This window comes from Schistocerca piceifrons, chromosome 3 (assembly GCF_021461385.2).
Source record: "Schistocerca piceifrons isolate TAMUIC-IGC-003096 chromosome 3, iqSchPice1.1, whole genome shotgun sequence".
NCBI classification, from domain to species: Eukaryota; Metazoa; Arthropoda; class Insecta; order Orthoptera; family Acrididae; genus Schistocerca; species Schistocerca piceifrons.
This window is the reverse complement of record NC_060140.1, coordinates 798,790,030-798,806,856: the sequence shown is the minus strand read 5'-3', so window position 1 is coordinate 798,806,856 and position 16,827 is coordinate 798,790,030.

The window sequence follows — 16,827 nt, the reverse complement described above, 5'->3', positions numbered from 1 at the left end:
GATCGGGTGATCTGTTAAACACTTTTACCGTACATCAAATTGTTACTAGTGTTGTGCACATCTGAAAGGTTTGTGCCAAAATGGTGCACGAAAACCGCATAACTGAGCAGAAGGACAATCGAAGAAACATGTGCGTTGATTTTGTTCAGAGGATTGCCAATGATCACAAACGGTTCAGCCGTGTAATCGCAGGTGATAAATCCTGGACTTTTGAATACGATCCTGAGACAAAGCGGAACGGTGAGGAGTGGCACACTGAGACATCTGCTCGAACGAAAAAAGCTCGTATGCGCAAATCGAGATCAAAACGATGGTGATTTGCTTTTTTGAGAGTAGGTGTATCTTGCATAAAGAATTTTTTCCTCCAGGACAAACTGTTTTCCAAAGATATCCTTAAAAGGCTCAGGGAAAGTGTGAACCTAATGAAACTGGACATTGCAGACAAGTAGATGATGCATCATGGCAACACCCCATGTGAGATGACCACTCCAGTCATGGAATCTTTGACCTCAAAACGCGTTCTTATTCCTCTATAGCCTCCCTATTCACATTATATGAGTCCTTTTTCATTTTTCTTTTTCCGAAATTGAAAAATATATTAAAAGGACGTCATTTTGGGACTCTGGGGAACATTCAAAAGAACGTAATGGACCAGTTAAGGGCAGTACTAACTGAAGCCTTTCAGCCCTGCTACCATGACTCGGAACGACGACTCAGCAGGTGTACACCTGCCGAAGGGACCTACATTGATGCAGACAATATTGTTGTTTGAAAAAATAAAAGTCTTTGGTAGATAAAATATCAGTCTCATTACTTTACTCACAGACCAGCGTTCCCAGAGGAATTTTTATAGTTACTGAACCAATGAAAATTTACATTTCAAGCGGTTCCAAAGTCAATGTGAGTGAGGCATATGTTCCTATACCGTTTATGAACGTGGAAATGTTGACAGACTTAAGTTAGTATAAATTCATGCGGCTATAGAAATACCGATGCATGAAGTATACAGCTTCCACCGTCTTACCTTAGCGAAAGATCTTGCGTAGAGCCCGAGAAAATTCTGGTGCTACGTAAAACAGCTAAGCATGTTGAAGGTATCTATTGGGTTACTCATCCACCAGGTCTTGTGTGGATGTAGAAAACAGCAAAAGGGAGGTTCAAGTTTAAAATTTAGCGATTCAGAATGCACTCGTGTAATAGAATCATACAGATCTACCATCTCTGACATTCCCGCAGACTCTCGTAATGTAGGATATAGTAATGGACATCCCTGGCGTTGGGAACCAACTGAAATTATTGAAAACAGATCCAGACGGAATCATAGGCCAGCTTTACAGACGGCGCTCTTCGTCGTTGTCCCCTACTTAGCTTGCCTTCATCGCAATGTCTTGCCCAGCACGAAATTCCAAGCGACTGGAAAAAACCGCAGGTGTCTCCTGTATATAAGAAGGGAAAAGGAAAAAAAAACTCGCAATATTATAGACCATTATCCTTAACATAGGGTTACTGCAGAATTTCTGAGCATATTCTTAGTTCGTAGGGAACAAATTTCCTTGAGGCCGAAAAAATACGTTCCGGAATCAGAACGGACTGAGAAAGTATCCCTGAGAGGAACTCAGCTTTAAGTTCTCTAGCACGATACTATGCGAAGGATGGATGATGGGCAACAGGCAGATATCACCATTAGATTTCCGTAAAGCGTTGACACGGATCCCAACTGTCCAAACTGTTGAGGAAGGTCCGATCACACCGTAAAGTTTGCCAGATAAGGAAGTGGCTCGATCATATCTTAAGTAATAGAACACAATATGTTGTCCTGGACGACGAGAGATCATCAGAAATAAGGGTAACGTCAGAAGTATCCCAGCAAAGTGTGATATTCAGGATGAATCACCTAAAACTTGCACCACAACTATTGCGGAAGTTGAAAGCGCTATTGATGTGTGGTTATCACAGAATGAGGTGATATTCGGGGGCTTGTATTGGTAGCGAAGAAACAGATTCTAATGATAGTTACAAAGTGTATTTTTTGTGCAAACATTTTCTTCTGTAAATGTAACAATGCCTATCGACATTGACAGACAAAAATTAGGGTAAATTAGAAAGTCAGTGTTGTTTGTTGCAAAATTCTAGTGCGATTCGTTTAAGATATATCGTTTTTGAAAAGTTTCCACGCCGACACTTGTTTGTGCTACTAAACCTGCGTAGTTAATAGGTACAATTCTCTTGTGTTTTCTTTGTCCTTGTGTGTTCCTTGAGTGAATTACGACTTTCAAGTCAGTGTGTGACAGTCCAAGCAGTAAGTCGTAAGGAGATGAAGGGATTTACCAAGGCAGAAAAAATGGCCGAAATACTCATGGTGTAGAAGGGTTTAGGAAGAAATCAGTTCGTTCTTGTACGGCCCATGCGGCAAAATATCCCAATAGATATCAACGAACTCGGCAGTTATTTTTCAACCTCTTCCACCAGTTACGTGAAAGTGGTATTGTAACACCAAAACAACGTACCAGAAGGAAACAAGTGCCTACAGAAAAGGGGGAAATAATGTTCTTGCTGATGTTGCAGTTGATCCGCACGTTAGCTCCCGCAAAGTCGTACGAGGAAGCGGCATGGGTCAGGCAAGTGTACTAAGCATTCTCCATTTCTGTACATGGGCATTAAGAGAGGATACTACAGATGTATCATGTTTAGTTATGAATCCACATTTACCAGTCATGACCTGGTAAACCAGTGAAACATGTACTACTGGTATTTTGACAATCGCCGTGGCTTCGTCAAGTGGAGCGTCAGAGCTCATGGAGTGTGAACGTGTGGTGTGGGATAGTGAACCATCGGCTTGTACGCCCGTTTCTCATAGACGCGCCCAAGTATCGCAGCCTCCTAACAGACCATCTTCCACCGATGCTAGAAGACATTAGCTACGTACTACGAGGAACCTCTGGTACCAACTTGACGGCTGTCCAGCCCGAAGTGCACGAAGTACTGTAGCATATCTTCACGATTGTTTCCAAATCGTTGGATTGGACGCAGAAGACCTGTACCTTGGTCGCCCGTTCCCCGAATTTGACGCCTGAACGTTATTTTCTGCTGAAAGTCCCAATTTACACACCAACTGCACCCAATGATACACAACGACGTATTACTGTAGCCTGCTCACTCATCTCCGCTGAAATGCTAGCACGTGTGCAGCAGTTGTTCCATAGCAGACGGGAAGCGTGTATTGTCGCTGCCAGTGGTCATTTTGAACACAATCTGTGATGGTCAGTTGTCTTGTTACTGGTTAGAATACACATAAATACCCTACGCACTTCTTTGTTCTTTATTGTGTACTACCACAGGTATTGTACAAGCGTCGGTGAGGGATCTTTTCAAAATATGATATCTCGTAAGCGATTCGTACTAGAATCGTGCAACAAACACCACTGAAACTCTAATTTGCCCTACATTAGATTTTCAACGTCAAAAGTCATTGTTCCACGTAAAAAAACTTTCTAAGTATTATTACAGCCTGTTTATTGGTCAATAATGCGAGCCGCTAACAATCAAACCATCACGTAAAAAGCGCACATCAATAAGCGTTCTCCATTTCCGCAATATTTTCGGTGGAAGTTTTAGGTGATTCACCTTTTACACATGCAGCTTTTCCTAAAAGTAGTCAAGCGCATTTTTGCTGGTGTTTTAGGCAGATATTTGGCGTCCTTTTTGTAACGTGTAACTGAAGTCATTCCATATAAATATTGCTCATTACATATTAGATACAATGCATTCGATAGAGCGGTCCCAAATTGGAATAGCGCGATACCTGTTTTATCCAAATGTATTAACAGGGACAGTAAAACGTGAAGAATAACCAGTACTCCAAAAGCAAACGAGCATTACTAGGGCTTGGAAGTAGCAGTCAGTGATGGCATGGCGGTTGCTCTTGCTGCTGGAGTACTTATTATTCTTCTGTTTTGCTGCCCCTATTAATACAGATCGACATAACGAATTTCGCACGAGACCAATTTTGGACATCTCAATCGATTGTACACGTGAAATTTCTCTTTAAATTTCATTTTGGTAGTAGCGGGAAAAAAAGCGACGCTTTACATCAACAATCGGCCTCGCATGAAAGGCGTGATGAGCAGTATTTGTTTAGGCTGACTAAAACTACACGTTACAGAATGAAATATCAAATATCTGACTAACTGTGCATAGAAGGCACACCAGGTATTCAGTCATAGATTTAAGAAAAAATGACTCTCCAGAAAGGAATTATCGGAATGGGACGGAAGTCGGTAGAGGTGATGTACATGTTCAGACAAAGAAATAATTATAAGGTCAGGAAAATGAGAAAAATTGCTCCAAACGTTCTCAATTGGAGAGAGGCCCAGCTACCTTGGTGGCCAGGGTAGGGTTTGGTAAGTACGAAGAGAAGCAGTAGGAACTCTCGCTGTGTGAGGGCGGGTATCATCTTGCTGAAAGCCAGTCCAGGTTGGTTTGTCATGAAGGACAACAGAAGGAAGCGTAGAATATCGTCGATGTACTCCTGTGCTGTAAGGGTGCCGCGGATCTAAGAGGTCCTGCTATGAAATGAATCAGAACCCCAGATCATCACTCCTTGTTGTCGGGTCGTATGGTGGGCGACGTCAGGTTCGTATCACACCGCAGTCCAGGCAGGGAGGAGTCTACAGGCACATATTCGCTGCTCATGGGGCCTACATTCAAAGCGGGACTTACCAATCCAGACACTTATACTACAGTGAATGAGGTTCCTGGCCGAAGAAGTGTCAGGAGACGCCCCATTGCAGCACCACACAATTAAAACATAAAGCTATTCCCACAACTGTCAATGGTGTCGTAGCTGATCTCTGCTGCTTAATCGATGCTCTAGCGCCAGCTGTATACACTAAGCTGACTTGAAGAACAGAGGCAAAGTGTGACAGCCGAGCAGACGTGATTGCTGACAGCATGTAACCGATTCTTCGCCGCAGCTGGCGAGATTACATCAAAGTAGAGGGACGTAAATAAAGGAAACTTACCGAAAACCTAGTTGGCTAAAAGATCACTCACTTTTCTTTTAAAGTATTGACAGTAGGCTACTGGAATCTGTAACTACCGTCAAATAACTACAAGTTGCCTTCGAAAGCGAGCGTAAGATTAACACGTTTGTTTGTGTGGCCATGTTCCGCAGCAAGCATATAAATACTTGTTTTGCAAATCAAACTGCGTTTTCCTGCTGCTATTTATTGTATTTAATCCATACGTGTTTCGCCTTCTACTGTTTTAAGGCATCATCAGTGGGACCTATAATGATACAGTTTTGTTAGTTATAGATTATCAAACAGTTCACTTCGCGATTTTTTGTAAAAAATGTAATTACTTACGATTTCCTGATTTGCGTTTCCTCACATCTGGTCTGGAGGTCGCACTACCACTTTTATCACTGTTTTATATTCACCTCTTCGTGTTTTCGCCATTCACACACTGTTCAGCATATTTGTCACTCTTTTTTGTGGTGGACTACCGTTCTTCTGTCACTCGATACAGCTATTTCGTCGTACACTTCTCTTCACAGCGTAAATATTGCGACTCCATTACGTGATTCGTCGTCTTTGGTATGGATTAAATACAATAAATAGCAGCAGGAAAAGGCAGTTTTATTTGCAAAACGAGCGTAAGATTAATGATCACATGAAATCGCCGCAGGAAAATCATTTGCTTGGCTGGGATCCGTGAAGAGTTTTAAGCAAACGTTATTCACTCACGGAAGAAATGCATTGCATGAAACTTGATCGATCGAGTCATGAGTATTACTAAACGGTGTGGGGGCCGTATTGACTGATAGAAGCTTTTGACTTCTGAACTTGTTTGTAGTACATGCTTTCAGGGCAGTTTCGTCTGTTGAACTTATCACGGGTGTAACAGGATAACTCCTCATTGGTTGTATGAGTATTTGTTCCGTTGACGTTACTCAAGTGTGTTGGAGGAATTTTGGTTTGATGAGCACTTTTAGTTTAGGTCTGGTTTCAGAGTGAACAGCTGCTCTCGAAACTACTCAGCAGTATAAATTACACACAACGATCACCGAAATTCCCCAATAAAATTTTCCAACTACATAAGAAATTTATGTTTGAAACTTACTTTAAGTTTTTTCTTTTGTATCTCCTTAATCTGGGTAATTGCAAGTTTCACAGTTAATGAAATGTTCCGGGCTATTATGCAGTGGTCGAATGGATTTCACTTTGAAACCCAACGTTTAGTTCCCATCTGCGGAGTAAATTTTCAAGGGGGATTGTCCCTTTTTGAATGTCCGATTCACATCCTATCTCGCTACTGACTACAGCAAAATTCCGCTTCCGTGAGCTTTGAATACGCGAGCGCAATTACCCGTTGTTGACTGCCGTCGTCCGCTGTTGCTATGATCCCATGGCAGAAGACTACTACACGTCTTCTTCAACACCAGAATCCAAATGCCATTAAATTTCACTCCTCCTCCTTCCTGCTGAAATTCCTGGGGTGTTTTCCAATCTCTGTGGCCTGTGTGTACAGCCTTTCATGGTATCCGCTTGTAGCTGCCACTACTTGTACTTGAGTCCTATGAAAATGAATGTAGTGGTCTCCTGGCTGTAAAGCATGTTCCGCAACAGTTGATCTGTCAATCTCTCTTCTTAAGCAATTTCCCTTGTGCTTTTCGAGTCGTTTTTGACAGTTCTTTTTGTAGTACCCACGTACACCTCCACACAACTACACGGAATCCTATAAATTCCAGCTTTTTGCAGTAGTTGGCGATCATCTTTGGACGATTTTATGTGATCTTGAATCTTCCGTGTAGGTGCGTAGATTATTCCGATGTTCAGCTTTTTCATGGTTTTTCCTATGAGGTCAGTCATATCCTTAATGAATGGCAGGAAAACTTCCGATTTCACCGGCGCTTGAGCATCGCGGAGTTTTGCTGTAGTCAGTAGCGAGCCAGGGTGGGAATCGGACATACAACAAAGCAATGATCCCCCTTGAAAATGTCCTCTGCGGACAGTTTTAAAGTGAAATCCGTTTGACCATGGAATAACAGCGTGAAACATTTTATTAATTGTGACATTTCCGACAGTGATATTACACATTTTACAATTGCAAATTTTAGTGTCTGAATTTCAGTATCTAAATTATCACATACATTATTACGAAGCAATTTGTAATCTGCTGATAGCAAACACTGTTAAATATCAAATAACATTCTTGATTAAATGGAATTTAACAGTGACATTTTATTATGAATAATTCAAGTGACACCTACATCCGCCCCAACAGCCGAGAGCGTTAACGCCCAGCTCCGGAACATGGGGAGATGAGCCTGCCCCGACACCTAAGGCCTCGAGGGATAACGGCGAGGGCTGGTGAGTTCGTCAGCCTGAATGTGGTTTTTAGGCAGTTTCATACATCCCTCAGATGCACGTTACGCAACGTTCTCACATCTGAACGTGAGATTTACTCTACACGCAGACAGATGTGGGTAGAGGGGGGGGGGGGGGGGGAAGGTATAGGCATCTGGAAGGGCCTCCATCTTGAACATTTGCACGTTAATTTTCAAATTATCGACATCGTTCTCGAAGTTGTTTGTCACGCATTATTCCAGGTCCATACACTAGACGTAACATACGATGGATTTCAACAGCTGAAGATCCTTTTGTTAGCAAATATATTATCACAGAGGGCACTTCATAACTGGCATGATATACGGTTGTCCCGCCATTGCGATCTGCTCTCGCTGACTGGAAAACAAATACTCAATCAAACCAACACTGCAGTAGTTTGATAAGGGGTCGGTGGACAGTGTTGCATGATTGCTACTTCATCCAGCCCTTCCAACAGTTAAATATTCGTCTCCGGACCTTAGTTTTGAAATACGCCTCCTACATTAATAAAGTTCCTGTGGATCAGGAGAGAAGGTGGCTTGCAAAGTAGAAGACCTAGGGATTGCTTAAGATTTGACGAATAAAATTTATTTTCGGTTCCAACAGAAACCAAATTCGACATGAGGCTATCACTTCCACACAAGAGACAATAATATGCACCCATAAAAAGACTAACCACAAACATACGTACAATTTTAGGGCCTGGACTCCCCGTTTATTTCAAACAGAACCTAGAATCACTTGTAACGTCCCCCTCACTTATCGACCTTAATGACAGTGAAAAATTAAACCGCGTGCACCTAATGGAAATTTGGGAAAAGCAATCGTCACCGAAGTTAATTTGTCGGTAAAGAGGGAGGAAAGGGTTACATCTAAATGAAAGGAAAAATGCAAACGAATTTGGTGGAAATTAATTTTGAGAAAAGGGTAAAATTAATAAAGAAAGTAAATGTGCGGTATTTACGTTAACAATAAATTGGCGTTAATTAGATATTTGAGATTTGGGGAAAATTATGGTCGCCAGTCCTATGGACAAATACTACAATAAGTGAAAATGAAAGATTAATGCACATATAATTAACACTAAAAGCGTGGCAACTGAAGGTTGACTCGATTTGTGTGAAAACTGAATGTTTGTCAGAAGTAGTAAATTTCGCTACACTCTCACTTAATTTAGCAAAAGAATTAATAAAACCGGAAAATTGAAAGTTAATTTAGTGACTTAAATTAATAGTGAGCTTTGTTTCTGCAGCACTACGAAATTCAGTAAAAGAAGATTAGTCTTGGGCTACCTCAACAATCATTTCAAAAGCTACTGGAATATACGCAATTTAGAAATAACAGATTTAACCCTGAACTTGAATTTAATGATTCCGAACAATTAACAATAGTAAAATTTAGTACGTACCAAGCTGAGCTGCAGTCACAGGTAAGCTAAAATACGGTAACAAAAGTCGCACTCTTAATTTGCGCTGGTGTAATCTAAATATTGTAGCCAGCTGTGAATACCTTAACTGAACTTTGAAATGGAATGATATTACTTTAATGCTGGCGTTTGAATTTCTACGACACTCGAGTTCATTTCGGAAAGGAAGGGACCCTACTTGGTTATGCAATTGAGACAATGAACAGCAGAGGTTCATGTTAAGTTGCTGTAATTTAGTGAGGCAACAGTTTGAAAAAGCTGAGGTCTGCCATACAGCTATAAAACTTTATGTGCTGTTAGTCTTCCTTGTTGGTTGATTGAAGGTTTGAAATCGTCGATCGGGGAGGTGGCGACAGTCATTCATTGTCGGCCGTCGCTGTTGGAGAAGCTGGATGTTGGCGCGCCTTCTTCTCGACACGGTCACCAGGCGAAACGGGCTCTTGATGTGCGCCCGCTAATGCTTCCCGTCCGCGACACCGTGTCAGAAACTATCATAGGAAGTCGAGCGCAATTACATGCTGCCAAACCCCGAAAGCGCGGCAACTCGCGGGAGCGTCACACAACACACCTGCTCCACCGCCCTTCTCCAGCCAGACTGTCGTCTGCCCGCGCTCCACACGGCAGAGTTAACGCTCCCAAAGATCCTAAGCAATTAGATTCTACACACGACCTACCGATGTAGTCGTTCAATAGCATAGTTTTCCCTAGGCAAGTCCCAACGTAAAAATACAAATAGTATTTACAAAACAAACCAATTATACATCGACATAAATGCATAAATACATTTATATATACAAATAGTAAACCAATTGCAATATATAAAGACACAGAAATGTCACATCTTTAGGTAACAAAATAAGGAAAAAAAATTAGAGTACAATAGACGGAAATAGGAGGATACGCATTTCCGGTGTTACACGTGCCCCACATTGTCTGAGGATGTTCGTGTAACCGAAACAGACTCAGAAAATGTCCCAAAAAGGAAAAGAAACAGCGGAAATGCATATGCTCGAAACATCAAGAAAATGTAGCATTAGGCGAATTAACCAGAAACCAATTTTTAGACCATAGTAATTGAGTGAAGACACTCCTAACCTTATTCCATTCTGTCATCTTACACAAAAGAAAACAGGTTGACATCATATTAGAATTCATAGAAAACTTAGAAAATGGTTTAGCTATTCTAAAATCAGAGAAATTCCTAACAGTATTTAGAAATGGAATACTATTTACAGAATTCATCAGAGTGTATGCTCATAAAAACAGGTAGATCAAAATATGCAAATTATTAATTAGTTACGTAGAATACAGATTTTCCAGAACGTCCGTTTCTCTGAATTCTTTCGGAAAAACAGTCTCGAGTAATCTCAAGGAGTCCATTGACACTATCACAGTGGATAACTCAACACTATCCATCATCACACGCTTGTACTAGCCTGAAACTTAAAACAGCGTCTAAGTACATCGGCAATGACTAGTAAAACACACATTCATGAAATCTTACATCTAGTTACAAAATCATGTTTACATTTCTTAATCTACTGTGACTCAGCTGAAAACTTAAACTAGCAGCTTGGTATCTTCAAGTGATTAATAATCAGTTATTCTTAAATCATTTAATCAAAATTAATTACTTATTAATTACAACTACTATAATGAACTCTTGGTCAGGCAAAAACATGTCAAACCAGGAAATCCTTGAATCTTACACTCTATATTTACATACTGCAGAAATTATCCATTCTGTGGTATTAATCAATTCTTGGTTGGTACAATTTCAAGTCTACAATGTTCCAAATACCTAATAGTTTTCCAGAGCTTGGATACTCTAAGCAATAAGCATTTGTGTGAGGTATACCAATGACTTTATATGGTCCATTTTAAACAAACTTAAATTTAGAGATTTCACTGTCTATCTCGCTCGATTTCTCATGAGCTTTTAAGTCTCCGATTGCAAACTAAGCCAAACGCGCTTTACCGTCATGACGACGTATGCGAACATTTGCTTTTAGTTTCATTATTTCTCGCAAACGATCTTTTTTCACACCAATACTAATGTCAAATCCGCGGAGGGAATTTGATTATCTCTTCCACAAGTCCCGGTTTGTCTCAAAACACACTCTTATTCCTCATTATTACTTCATACATTGTAAATAGGCTGTTTAGGTTTTTATTGGTAGCGCCACATAGCGCTCTGTATGAGGGTCACTGGCTGTGCTGTGTGCAGTCTGTAGCTGGTTTGCATTGTTGTTTGCTAATGTAGTTTTGGGCAGCTGGATGTGACCAGCGCGTAGCGTTGTGCAGTTGGAGGTGAGCCGCCAGCAGTGGTGGATGTGGGGAGTGAGATGCGGAGTTTCGAGAGCGGATGATCTGGACGTGTGTCCATCAGAGACAGTAAATTTGTAGGACTTGATGTCATGAACTGATAAATATTATGACTTTTGAACACTGTTAAGGTAAATATGTTGTTTGTTCTTTATCAAAATCTTTCATTTGCGAACTATGGCTATCAGTAGTTAGTGCCTTCAGTAGTTAGAATCTTTTATTTAGTTGGCAGTAGTGGCGCTCGCTGTATTGCAGTAGTGCGAGTAACAAAGATTCTTGTGAGGTAAGTGATTTGTGAAAGGTATGGTTTAATGTTAGTCAGGGCCATTCTTTAGTAGGGATTATTGAGAGTCAGAATGCGTTGCGCTAAAAATATTGTGTGTCAGTTTAAGCACAGCCATTTATAATTTTTCTAACGGGACGTTTCACATGTCGGCCCTTAGTCGAGGATACCTCACTGGAATCTACTGATTTTTGGATTTGGAGATCTAACTTCTACAAACTCACATTGTCGAGAGGGCCCTGCCCTGTTTGAATCCCGCCAGTTCTGATGCAATTCAGGTCTGTCGTTACGATCATATCGTCTGTCGTCATGTCGGTAGATTCCATAGTTTCTTTCTTGTCGGTCACGTGGTGGAGAATTTCTCCCTGAATTGTAAATGCGCGCTGGACCGTTGCGTCTGAAGTTATTCTGTCTCCCTTGATAATAATTATTTTGGTTTCCATATTGTCTGTTTCTCTGATTGTCTCTGTGATGGTCATTACCGCGGAGAGGTGATCTTTCCCTGTAATTATTACTACTCTGCCAACGGTTGTCATACGGGTGTTGTCTGTTTTGGTCACGATTTACGTTGTAAAATCGCCTTGTCGTGTCCATTTATTATTTTTCTCATCGCGGAATTTTGACGGATGTGTCCTGTAATTGTTGTGTTCCTGTTTGCGCGTCCCGCGATTGTCAGTGTCAATTTCCAATTCTTGTAACAGTCCGTGAAAAACTTCAATGTTGTCTTTGCAACGTCCTGCCAAAATAATATGTAGTTAATATTCAGGCAAATTAATCTACTTTACCTCCAGTAAGACAACAGTTCGGAATTTTCGACGGAACTTGACACTAACAATCACTCTGCTAGTACTGGCAGGGATGATATCGACGGCGTATTTGATAATAATGAGTTAATTCAGAATAAAATTGAGACAATTGAGACTTGTAATGGCACTGATTGGCAGGAGCGTTTTAGATTTTACAAGCTCATTCCACAGTTTTTACTCACAAAACAGGAACAATCAAGGGATTTCAATACCCATTCAGTGTTCGTGAGCATACTAAATTTTGTGTTAGACCATACATAATTCCGGCACATTATAGGGACCGTGTTAGAACAGAAAAACAATCTATGCTTGACGAGGGCATTATTGAGCCTGCAGTAAGCTCTTACAACAATCCCTTACATGTTATTGAGAAGAAAAATGGATCGATCAGGCTTGTCTTAGATTCGAGACAAATCTATACCATCATCACTCCTGAAACAGACAAGCCGGATACGTTGGAAGAACTTCTTCAAAATTTTAATGGTGTAAAAGTGTTGTCTTGTATTGATCACAGATCCAGCTTTTATCAAATCGAACTTCATCCAGAATGTAGAAAATACACAGCTTTCCTTTGTTTCGGCGTTTGTTATCAGTTTCGGAAACTTCTTTTGGTTTGAACATTTCTTCGGCAGGATTCATTCGCGGGCTAAATTCCATATTACTTTATATGTGGACGATATTCTGATAGCGGAAGCCTCATGGGAACAACATAATCTCATCCTCAACAGCGTGTTACATATTTTTGCAGAATCTGGAATTACAGTTAACTTGGAAAAGTCTGAATTCGGTAGGTAAAAGGTAAAGTTTTTGGGACATATTACTTCTTCTGAAGGCATTCAGCCGGATCCTGAAAAGTTAGAAGAAATCAGAGCGATTCCAGTTCCATCAACAGAAAAACAAGTCCGCAGTTTTCTAGGTCTCGCAAATTTTTACCGTCGTTTTCTGAATATGCAGATTCTAGTTACACCAAAACTTTGTTCTCTCACTGGAAAAAATACTGTTTGGCACCGGGATGAACAAGCACAGTTGGAATTCAATTCTTTGACAGAATCGCTACTTAACACGCCAATACTAGCTCATCCAGATCTGTCACAAGATTTCTGCCTTAGCACGGATTCTTCTAAAGTCGGTCTTGGTGACCATTTATTTCAAGAAGCCATAGAAAATGACACTACTGTTCAGAAAGCCATTGAGTTTGCTACCTGAGTGCTAACAAAATATGAAAAAAATAATTCCGTTACTGAATTAGGAGCTTTAGCTATCGTTTGGGCATTTAACAAATTCCGTTTCTTTCTGTCTGGTAAGCACGTAAATGTATACAGTGATCATCGTGCATTACAATTTCTTATGTCTTCAAAATTAAATCATGACAGGTTAAAACGTTGGGCATTGTTTCTGCATGAATTCTACTCACAATAGTCTACATTCCCGGCAAGGAGAACTTTGTTGGGGACGCACTGGCACACGCACCGGCTGGGCTTGAGGAAAGTAACACAGAAGGCAACCTCGAGAAAAATTTCAGTATTCTTAACATTCTGAAAGTCGCCTTTGAAAACTTCATCACCACACCATTAAAGCACATTGCTCATGAACAAGATAAAGACCCGATTTGGAAAGACATCAAAAGTAAATGGCATGAAATGACACACACTCAGATTCGGCACTATTATCTGGTTAGAAACAACATACTCTTCAAACGCTGCGTTGTTGATGACAAGCTGTGGGTACTTTACATTCCAGACGATTTTGTTAATAAGCTCATTTGACACATTCATTTCAGCTGCGCGGATTTTGGTCCACGAAAATGTTATCATATTCTTCGAACGCCTTGTTGTTTTAACAATATGGAATAGAGTATTCGAAGAGTCATGTCTATTTTTAAACTTTGTCAAAAGGCGAAACCATCTACTATCTCACATCGTGCTCCGTTGTTTCCTATCATTCCTTCTAAATTAAAAGAATTTGCTGCTGTTGATCTCTTGGGTCCACTCGTCAGAACATCGAATGGATTTTCGTACATTCTAGTCGCTGTTCAACTTACTTCAAAATTTGTTTCTTTCACTCCGTTAGTAAAGCCACTGGACGGTCTGTATCCAACGCCTTTGTTAAAAATTTCTTATGTGAAGTTGGACACGTTAATAAAGCCATTTCAGATAACGGGCCGCAATTCAAATCTGCGGTTTGGTCACGCATGATTCGGAATCATAAAATCAAACCTGTTTTTATTGCATTGTACTCACCACATTGTAACCCCTCCGAACGGATTATGAAAGAAATCAATGAGCTTTGCAGACATTATTTCCACAGAAAGCATCAGCATTGGGACAGACATTTACACTTATTTCAAAATGTGCTGAATGAAATGCCTCATGACTCCACTGCTTTACCACCAATTCTTGTACTGAAGAATAAAGAACCACCGAACAGAATCAGAGAGCTTGTACCTTTCCCGAATACACGTAAACGTAGACACAAAGACATAATTGATTTGGCTATTAAAAATATAAAATCTGCAGCAGACAAAAGGAAAAAACTACATGGTAAAGCAAATGTTAAGAAATTATATATTGGTGAGAAAGTTCTTATTAAAGCTCATTGATTGTCACATAAGAAGAAAAACTTGAGTCACAAATTCTATCTAGTTTACAATGGACCTTACAGAATCCGACGTACACCATATGATAATTGCGTTGAAGTTGAAACTCTGTATACTAGGAAGAGTATAGTTTTACACCACATTTCACATGTAAAACCGTTTATTGAGAGATAATTTGTTTTTTAACTTTGTCTTTGCCATAAAACTTGTCACTTCACATTTCTAGTATGCTTTGTCAGACTTAGAAACTGTTAACATGCAACAATATTTGAAGTTAAATATCCAGTCAATAACCAAGAGAACTTATTTAAACAGAAATTACGAATGCATTGTTACAGTGAATCGACGACACAGTGTTGTTATTTGTACATTCTTGCTTGTTGGTTGCACGATCACTTAACGACTATAAGGCTCACATACTTAGAACATATACTGGCACTGCTAATGAGATTTTCATGCAACATTTTGGTTTACTTGAAAAGACATTCTTTATTTGAAGTACTTTCTGTGAGATTAAAGATGACTTAGTATGGGGTTTATTTGACAGCTACACGATTATATCACGACACTACTAATGTGTGACACAATTCACATTGTTACTTTTGCGGTGTATCTGTTTTATCTCTGCACAGTTTTTATGAATTCTTCTGGAAAGGAAAACATGTTTTAGTAGTAACTTTGTGGTATAGCTACAACTAGACAGCCTTTTCCGTAGCACAACAATACGTTACAGTACAGTACTTACTTCATCACGGCAATAAGCATAACAACTACGATATCTATATGCATAGCATTTCGCTTATGTTTATTACGAGGTAAGTACATTGACTTCTACAGAACTTCGCGTATGGACGACGATAATTACGACACTAGGCAAATTTTTTACCCTTAAGTGACGACAGAGATTATCTTACAACAAGACGCACAGTTTAGCGCTACAGTACACGTATTTGAGTGATTAATTTTGTACGTAAAACATGTATTTTTAAAGATTTTTGAATCACAAAGATACAAAGAAAGTTTTCGGTGATACATTTCATTCGATTGCTGTGATCTTTAACACCTGAGGGTATAATTACATTAATCCTCAGGGGGTACACGCCTACTTCGTGTGCTAAGCGTGTAGCGAGCGCTAGGAGGCCTAGGTAATATGGTATTTGCTAAGACAACTTTACAATCGGTACCATAATTCCCTAACACAGAATTACACAGCTTTCTGATTATTTAACAGAGAAACAAACATTATTTTTACTACATCAGTGACAGATGTTTATGCAATTACACAGTTGGATAATTTCACACTTATGGACTTGTATTTTGTCTGCACTTTGTGAACTGTTCATATTTTTTTCGGAGCCATTGTGATACTATGAGAGCTTTGAATGATGTGTTTGGTATGGGATCATGATTTTTAAAGTATGTTTGAGGTAGATGACACTATTAAAATGAGCAGAGAATTGTTTTTAGGTTCTGAAATTATTGCAGAAAGCTACGACGTTTTTGAGATTTGCCTGAGTTTTTATGATGTAATTATTACGATGACAATGTGTATTATGCTGTTGAGGTATGTTTATGATCAATAAGATGATGGTACTGTATATGGGGAATTTGATTTTGCTACGTATTTCTTACAATGAAATATTGAAGAAGTGTCGACGAATATGTATATGTATAATAATGTAAGGAATAATGAGTAGTGATTAGGGACTCTGATTTGTGGAAAAGGATGTTGGAAACCAAGAATCGTACTTTAAGAGTTATGAAATGTGTATAAATGCATGAAAGTATCACAATGCCGGCGAAAATTTCCACTTCACAGGAATTGCATACATAATTTTTGTCAGTGACTTGGTAACTTGTCTGTTAGAGTTAGTTATAGTGATGCATCACTCTAGTGTTAAGATGTGTCATAGGTATTAGACATGGCCAGCTTTAGTGTAATATCTTTTCTGCTTGAGCTTTGTCATGTTTAGATATAAGTTATTGCATTTGCTGCTGCT